The 9,025-nt window shown below is 56.2% G+C and overlaps 1 long non-coding RNA gene across 1 annotated transcript in view; it reads right to left on the bottom strand.

The window, feature by feature from the left end:
* Positions 1–5,831: 5,831 nt before the first annotated feature.
* Positions 5,832–9,025, bottom strand: part of LOC127750529 (uncharacterized) — a 76,631-nt gene continuing 73,437 nt past the window's right edge. Inside the window, exon 3 of the long non-coding RNA XR_008011731.1 lies at positions 5,832–6,015. This is a non-coding gene — a long non-coding RNA (uncharacterized LOC127750529). The remainder of the gene's footprint in view (positions 6,016–9,025) is intronic.

Here is a 9,025-nt window from a genome sequence, read left to right on the forward strand (position 1 = left end):
GCCGCAGCGTCTCTCGCGGCGCCGCGAGCCCGTTTCACCGCGAGAGCCCCGTCGCTGCCGGCGGCGAGCGGCGCCCCTGCGCCCGCCCAGTGTGTTGGCGGCGCCGCGGCGCCACACCTCCTCCCATACTCTCCGCCGGTCCCCCACACATGGGCGAGGAGGAGCGTTCCGTCGCCGAGGAAATGGTATTGAAGAGGTCCCGTAAAGGTGTGGACCATCGCGTCGCACACGACACAAATAACGTCAAAATTTTCCCATTATTTTGTGACATTTTTGAGACATGAAGCAATAATGATGTGCCGTCATGAATTCATGTATTAATACAAGTCTCATGGTTGTGAGTCCGGCGGAGACGAGCTCGATAATGCTACAATTCACTGGAAAAACTAATGTTACCATGGTAACGTTTCATCATGTGACCAAGACCGGTAACGTTTCCTGATGCGACCTACCCCATGCAAAAGGATAGGGCCATCACAAACTGGTTGCATCACCAAACGTTACCTGGTTTGGTTGCGTCAAGAAACGTTACCTCGGTAACGTTAGTTTTTTTAGTGTTTATGTGAGAATATCGCAGCCCCCCTTGCTTTTCTCATTTAAATTGAAACACGCCGCGCAATAGCCGATATTAACGCCTCGATCTGATTTATGGCGATTTAATGGAGTGCGCCAAACGCTGTCGGACAAGCCGCGAACACGAGCGCCGCCCCGCGGCACAAGCCGGCCCCGCGCGCGGCACGGCAGTCCAGTCAGTCCACTTCCGTCAACCGAGTGAATTTGTTTACCGAATCAGCATAGCGACGCGACCAGTCCGGCCGGACCGGTCAGGGGGCACGCACCCCGGAACAGTTTAGGCATGCGCCAGCACCCCGCGTATTACGATGTTATTGGCGGGCGCACTCAGCAAAAAAATGTACATATCGCAATCAGCTTTGTTTTCGGGGTTTTATTTTGCTCCCTTTTCCTCTACAACTCAACGACGTTCGACAAAGACGATTCTGTATAGGTTGGCGTTGCTGACGATATATCGACGTAGTATTTTCCCCTCAAAACGATTACGATCCAAAGGAACAACATTTACAGTTAGTCGATATTTGGGGTACCCTGTCAATCTGACGGCGCGCCGTCGCAACGCCTATTGGATGGCAACAGAAAATTCACCCCGTGGAGCGTACGTTCATACCAAAATATAGGACGAGCAGGAGGAAATACGGCGGGGGAAACGAAGCGCATTGCCGTATTTGACAGCTGTCGGGATGACCTGCCCGTCAACCCCATCCATCACGCAGTCCATGCGTCGCAACGATACGGGGAAGGAGGAGGAAACTCGATCATAGACATGTGAGGGGCGAAACCAGAAGTAGTAGTGGAGCTGCCCGCGCGCTTCCTCATTCAAATGAGGACACATACCGGTGTCGCCGCGCGCCCTCCCGCCGGCAGCTCCATCGAGTGTTATGACTCTATTAAGAAGGCGGTGGTGGCCAGGGCCGGTCCGGCCGGTGCAGGAAGGCGGCGGCCCGTTCGTTAATGTTACCCCACCCCGGCCCGGCCCCGCCCCGCCGCCGGCCACTTGCGCGGCCCAGCCCGTGGATCAGAATAACTTTGCATGTCATTTTGGCGCGCGCCGCACGGCGGCGGCGGATTCTCTTTTTTGAGGTTCCGCTTTTTCGGCGGGGGCCGCCGCCGCGAGCGCGCGCACGCGTTCCCAACCACGCGCCGCCGTGCAGCCCTTGCAAGGAAGGGGCGCAGCAGCAGCGAAAACGAGTCCGGGATAGAGGAGAAAGGTGAGGACTAGTGGGGTGGAGACACATGTGAGAGAAAGAAAGTCATGGTTTTGAAAAACTCAAAGGGTGCTTCGGCGACACGGAGGAGATAAAGAGGGGTATAAGATGGTGTTCCACCGAGAGAGAGAGAGAGAGAGAGAGAGAGAGAGAGAGAGAGAGAGAGAGAGAGAGAGAGAGAGAGAGAGAGGGAGAGAGAGAGAGGGAGAGCGGGGGGGGGGGGCTGTGGTCAGAGGAGCGGAGTCCCTTAACGAGAGGGCGGCCCGGCAGTCGCCGAGCCCAGCCCAGCCCAGCCCGTGCTGCTGAGAGTTGCTTGTAGTGAGCTGCGGCCGGGGAGAGAAGCCGGCGAGACTCAGATCATTTGCCAGCTCATTAATTTGCAAAGTGCTTGACAAACACTGCGCGAAAAGAGAGAATAAAGCGACGCCGCCGCCGACGCCGCCGACACCGGCCGGGAGACAGAGAGAGACAGAGAAAGAGAGTAAAGAGAAAAGTGCGAGCGAGAGGCGTCGCGGGCTGGCAACGAAAGTGCGAGCGAGAGAGAGAGGGAGAAGAGGGGGTGAGAGAGGAGAGAGGGAGCGGAGAGCGAGATGGGAGGCGTCTGCCTCAGCAGCAAAGAAGTGGCCGTGGAAGTTGAAATGCCGCTGCTGCAGTAGGAATGGTGGCCTTGCCCTTGGAGCCCCTGGGTTCCGCCCGGGCACACCTTTCTTCTCTCTCTCTCTCTCTCTCTCTCTCTCTCTCTCTCTCTCTCTCTCTCTCTCTCTCTCGATATTGTCTGAGATGTCGGTATGCCCTCGCCAACACTGGTCCTCACGTTGGGCTGGACGCGCATGCACGCTGCTAGGCACAGCGTCGCCGCCTCCTTGGAGTCGGTATCCTTGGCAGTGTATGCTCCTGCTGCTGGGGTGCGGCGGCCCTGCCTGGCCCGGCTCCGGGGAGGTGGGTGGAGGGGTAGGAGGTGTGGGGGAGGAGAAGGCAAGAGGCAGGGCGGCCCGGGCGGGCAGGGCTGAATCGATAAAGTGGACTGGCTGTCCCTCCTGGGCCTGGCCTGGCCGCCCGCCTGGCCCGGCCCTGCCCGCCTTGGCCTCCCTGCCTGCGGCGTGGCACGGCCTGGCGCGGCGGACCCTGCGCCAGGCGAGGGCTGCGGGAGTGGGGTCGACGGGGGCGGCTGCTGGCTACACTGCCAGGGAACACCAGCAGCCCGCGCTCTTGGTGGTAAAGTTTATCTTCCAGTGTTCTCAGCCCATCAGCAATTTACAAAGACAAAAAATATCGCAGATTTGCCAGAAGTTTAACTTTTGGTTACGAAAAAGGTACAACTGTAGTTTTAAGTAAGTATTAGCCTTTGTACACATAACTAGGGGAGTGTGCACGTGGAGGGGACTTTAATGATGAGGAACTTTAACGAGTTAGAGAAATTCAAAAGGACCCCTGCTCCTACATCTCGCCTCGTTCGCATACAACTACAAAGTCCTTGCACAATTCTTTCCCAAAGCCGCGCACCTGTGCTTTACTTTTTCACAATTCTTAATGTTTTGTTCATGTTTTCATTTAATGAATTTTAACCATTGGCAGTGTACCCGCGCATTTCCCGCCTGGTCCCTCCAAGTCGCCTACGCCCAGCACTACACCTCCCTAAGGGCAAGAGGATGGCGACCAATCGATACGCCATCGGGGTGGACGCCGCGAGCAGGGCGGGGTGGGGCGGGGTGGGCGGGGGCGGTGTGGGGCCGGTCGGCGAGGCGTGCTGTTGTCACCCCGAGGGGATTATACTTCATGACCAAAATGGCTGCCCGGCGCTAATGGGCAAGAAAGCGTGGCGGAAGGACCATAGAGGGCGACCAAAAGTCTCTAGATGCGAGTACGCGGCGTCTTCAGCGAGTTCAAAAACCGCGTTCGAATTCAAAAGAGTTTCCCGCCTCCTCGCTCCACAAGCAACCCCCTCACGTGCACTCTAAATTTCACTTCCCGCACGCGCCGCTATGATTCATTCATGGCGTAACGCCCCGCGAACTGTTTCGCAACCGCCGCGCGCCGAATTTAGCGCGCGCGCGCGCGAGTGTTGCCCGCGAGGGCTAGTGGTGAGGCCACGCGGGAGCCTTCCCGTCTCCCCGAATAACCACGACACCGCTGGTGTCGAGTTACGTGAATCGCCGGTCAGTCCTTCTATCATTTCCCTGCTTTCGGGCGGGATGGCTGTACGCCTGGGCGGTAGGCAGGCCCGTGGCGCGAGCGAGTCCGACGGGTCTGCCTACCCATCGCACCACAGGCGCGCGGGGGCCCCATCATGCCCATAACACCAGCAAGAAAACGACTGACCTGAGCTCTACGAGTTACAAATCCGGTTTGATCTATTTTAACAATAACCATAATACATACAACTAAACATAATTAAGAAACTGAGGCTGACGCCACTGAAATATGATTCTCCTGGTTAGGCCTGTTCGCCTGGGCGGTAGGCAGGCCCGTGAAGCGCGCGTGTGCGGCGGGTTTGCCTACCCACCGTGTCCCAGGCGCGAGGCCCCAGCGCACACATAGTGGATTCGCGAAAAAAAAATAGTTTTTTGGTTGCTCACTGTTTAGTTTCCAAACCAGAACCAGTACTAAGTGAGAAATTGAATATATCTAAATAGCACAGCCCACAAAGTTCATTATTTCACGATCATAATTTATTACAAATAGTTCGTAATTGAAAATAAAGCAAATTTATTCGTCAATTTTAGGAGTCAATTAAGAGAATGCCGTGTGTCCACTCTAAGTGCAACGGAACAGTTCTGTTCCTTAGAAGGGGAAATTTTTGCGCACTTTACTATTCTTTTACAGTTAAGAATGAATGTGTTTTACAAAGCGTTTAAACCCTCTGCAGTTGCAAAGCATTTTCTTTGTAATTACGAAGCATATTGCTTTGCAGAGTTTTAACTGGTGTTGTATGTTTCAATAAACAAGGAACACTGTTCTACTTCTGATGGCAGTGTACCAACTCCCCACCACTACTACTACTACTGACAGGAGGGCCAGAGGGGCTGCTTGCCCCAGCCATTTGCACTGCTTCCATCAAAGCGCCACGCTACGCTACGCCACGATCCGGTAAAGTTTCTCTCTGCTCCGAAAGCCCCCTAGTGGCAAGGGAACACTGGCCATTACGTACTTACACGGCGCGGCCTGGCGTGGCGTGGTGGATTACCGCGCCCTGAGCCGTGCATACTGATCCGACTCTTGCGCCCCAATCGATCAAACGTAAGTGGAGAATGATGGAACACTCGGCGTAGCGATTCATCAAGGTCGGAGATAGGCGCCGCACGCGCGGGTCACTCTCTATCTCCGCAAAAACAAAAGAAAATTGGGCGGATTTAGAAGAGCGAAAACCACTTCGTATTAAAACAATATTTGAATCCGTGCGGGTTTGCCTTGTAGAGCAAGGCAAAGCGCGTGGGGGTGGACCTGCTACCCGCGGGGCGGGGTGGCGCCGGGGGGCGTTCGTTTTCAAAAGAGGGAATATCATTCTAACGAGATCGTATAGCTCTCAACTCGAAATGCATTTTTCAGTGAGGAGGTGAGGAGCGAATTCGATTTATCTGGACGTAAACTTCGCCTCCCCCCGTGAAACGGGCGGCGGCGAGGAGGGGTGGAAGAAAAGGATCTGCAGGCGCGCAAGGCAGGCAAGGCAGCAGGGGACTCCGCAGACGCCCAAGGGTCCGACAGGGGCGGGGAGGGAAGGGGGAAAGAAAAAGAGAGGGTGGCTGAGTGGTATAGTATAGGGGATGGAGTCGGGTGGGGTGGGTTTGGAGGGTGTGTGGGAGGAGGGCCGCGCCCCAACGACGACATTTGGACGACTCCCGGTCGGCGTCGGCCATCACTCCCAAACTCCCCCACGGAGCGGCGGCGCGGCGCAGGGGCTCCACTCGGCGCTACCAATGGTCCGTTAATGTGGAGAGAGAGAGAGAGAGAGAGAGAGAGAGAGAGAGAGAGAGAGAGATGGAGAGGTATATACAAGAGTGAATTTGGCAAAGAGGAAGGAATATCGTCAGGTAATATAGGATAGTATAGGAATAATATTTTGGTTCAGTTTATTCTTTCTCCTTTGCGCGAACGAATGATGGTACGGTCGAATAATTGCGACTGGTCGTATACTGACAACGAACAGGTTCATACGCAGGCATGTGGATGACGGAGGAGTCCTCATGGACGGTATATGGATGGTATGGATGGAGGTATATCGGGTCCGCAGCGCGTCCTGAAACACAGAAATTTCGCTCTTGAGAAAAGTTGTCGAATACACCACGCTTACAGAAAACATGCCGAAACTGCTGCTGCAGCTGCCGCGAGAGAGAGACACACAGGACAGAGGGAAATAAAAAAAAAATAAACACGTCGTACTCTAAAACTGTAATTTCCCGCTGGCAGCGCGCGCGGCAGAACGCAACGGGCAACGTTCGCGACTCATTTGCATAGGAGGGGCTGCGCTCAGGTATCCGCGGTGGCACGGCACGCCACGCCACGCGGTAAGGTGAGGTGCCCGCGGCCTCGGAAGCGCTTTCACAACCCCATCCCACCGCGCGCACCGAACGCGCGGGACAGCGCAGACAAGCTCAGCATCAAGGCGACCCCCCTCCCCTCCCCCTAACCCTCCGCGCGGCCCGCGGGCCCGAAAGGTAAGAGACGACGGCGTCGTGACCCTTCCACCCCTTTGGTGCGTTCTGCATACGGCGCAGCCAGAGAGAAAGAGAGAGAGAGAAGGAGGAAAAAGGGTTACGTTCTTTCTTTATTCCCTTTTTCTCTTTTGTTCTTTCCGAGCTGGTCTGCATATGTGCCAGGCTAGAGGCAGAATCAATAACCTTCGACGACGACGAGGGTCGCCCTCGTACAGCCACGCCAGCTTCTCTCTCTCTCTCTCTCTCTCTCTCTCTCTCTCTCTCTGTGACTCTCTTTCTCTCTCGCACTCCGGAAGCTCTCCCGCGGGGTGTTCCCTGTGTGTGAGGCGCTGCCAGCCTGCAATGCCTCTCCGAGCCGCATAACGGATTTCCCTCTAAATAATTCGGCAGCCGTCCCCGAGAGGCCCCGCCAGGCCGTGAGGCACAACGACGAAGCCTTTTCCTCCGTTGCTTCTTCTTCGTTTTTTTGCCACCGCCACAGCCGACCGCGCGTCGCAGGCAGGAGGCGCGTTCTCTCGGCCCAGCCTATTTTTCAAGGTTTGTCGTCACGGACAACCCCGCGGCTGCCGCTGTCCACCAGAGTCCGCACCCTCCCTGCCGCGCTCCCTCCACGCTGACCGCGGCTCGACCCGCCCCGCCTCCCTTATTAGAAGGGGTCAGCAGTGGCCCGGAAACTGCTGCTGACCACTCGCCTGATTGGCGCAGCGACCCCGCCCCGCCACGCCCCGCCACGCCCCGCCACGCCCCGCCACGCCCCGCCACGCCGCGTCGAGCCGCGCGCCAGCCCGGAACCAAACGGTGCACGTCGCGCACGCCCCGCCATCACTTAGAAGCGGCGCAGGGGGAAAGGCAGAAAAGCCTGCTCCCCGCACGGGCAAAGCGATTCAGAGCCCGAGGGAAAAGGTCTTCTCAAGAGGAAACGAAATGGGGGCTTTGAACTTCGCAGTGCATTGACCTACGCTGCGCACCCTCGTTGAAATAAACCACGATGAAGTGCAACAACTGAACAACTTGAAATCTTGAATGACCTGTACGTGAAGTTCAGTAATGAACATCGGTTGAAGTTCTGAAAAACAGCACTGTTTTCGTGGAGGAACCGGATTACCGCGTCGAATGGCGTAGATATTTCTATGGGGTTCGGACATGAATTGTCCTCGATTGACGTTATGAGGCTCAAGCGGTTCGCCTTCCCGTTCCTTTTCCAGACGCGGCGGGCACAGTAAGGCCGCGGCCCTTATCTCGATCCCAGAAGGATCACCGGAGGGTCCCTCATGTGATTTGCGGCACAAACATTCCAATTCCAGGGTGCTAAATCCCGGCAATCATCACATCCGTGTGCCGTGCGGGCGCGCACAGTGGGATGAAATATTTCATTCTCCTCCCCACCCTCCTCTACTCTCTACACTGCGACACGAAATTGGCGGAAAAAGAAAAACACACATCAGCATACAGCCACAAAAGACCTTTTCGCAGTCTGCATCTTGCCAGGAATTAAAAGGGATGTGCGAGCGTGTGTGCCAAGGTTAAGTTCGCGCTCGTGTTCATTCAGCGAGGGGGAGAAAACACAAAAAATGGAAATAGAAAAGGAAGAGACAGGGCAGTAGCATTTCCATACGGCCTAGAGCTGCGGCGCAGGCAGGGGTCTCAATGGCTATGCTGCCCCAGGGCTCCCAGCCAGCAGAGAGCGAGCAAGGTGGGAGCGAGCCAGGAGGGAGCGAGCGAGCGAGAATAAGAGGCCAGAGAAAGAGGCGGAGTAAGAGAGGCCGAAGGGGAAGGGAACGCAGAGGGGAATGGGAGACCGCTCACCTTTCAGGTGCTAACACTAAAGGTCCTCTCGCCGGGCAATAAAAGAGCCATTTCACTGTGCAGCATTTTGGACCTTCTCCCGAAGACGTGGACAGGCCCGAGACTAATGTCCCTAAAAAAGTGTTTCGCCCGCCCCGTCCACCAGCACCGCGGTGAGGGTCGCAGCGCAAGGGAAAGGGGAAGAAGGAGAAGGGAGGGGGTGGCGGGAGGAAGTCATCTGACGTGGAGCCCCAGCACGGCTCCAGGCGATTGAAAAAGATAAGCGAGCAAGCTTCCAAAGAATGATGATCGGGAGCTGCTGCAACGTGTGTGTGTGTGTGTGTGTGCACGAGAGAGAAAGACACATAGAAAGAGAGAACAAGAGAAGCCCGAGGGGGCGTTGCAGAGCGGAAGAGAGAGAGGAGAGACTTTTGGGGCGCTGGGCCTCTGGGTTTAAAGAAATAGGGGAGTTGGGAGGGTGGGACGCCGCTGCCGCCGCCGTTCGTTGCGATCAAGGCATCGAACACTTTTCTTTTCGCCACGATATAAATTTTGCATCAAGCCCACACCCCGTGGCGCTGCCTGCCTCCCCCTTCTCCTCCCTCACTCCCCCCATCTCTGTGTCTCATCCCCTGCATGCCCATCACTTCCACACAATCCCCATTCCTAGGCTCCACCGTGCGCTGGCTCATCGGTCTCAATTTGAATAATTTCGACCAGCACTCCGCAGCAGCAGCAACAACAACAAACCCGCAACTCCTCGCGCGAAATTTGATCCCGCAGTTTCCTTGCCCCCTCCCCCCCCCC

The sequence above is a fragment of the Frankliniella occidentalis genome, unplaced genomic scaffold (genome assembly GCF_000697945.3).
Source record: "Frankliniella occidentalis isolate FOCC.00 unplaced genomic scaffold, Focc_3.1 Scaffold205, whole genome shotgun sequence".
Taxonomy (NCBI): domain Eukaryota; kingdom Metazoa; phylum Arthropoda; class Insecta; order Thysanoptera; family Thripidae; genus Frankliniella; species Frankliniella occidentalis.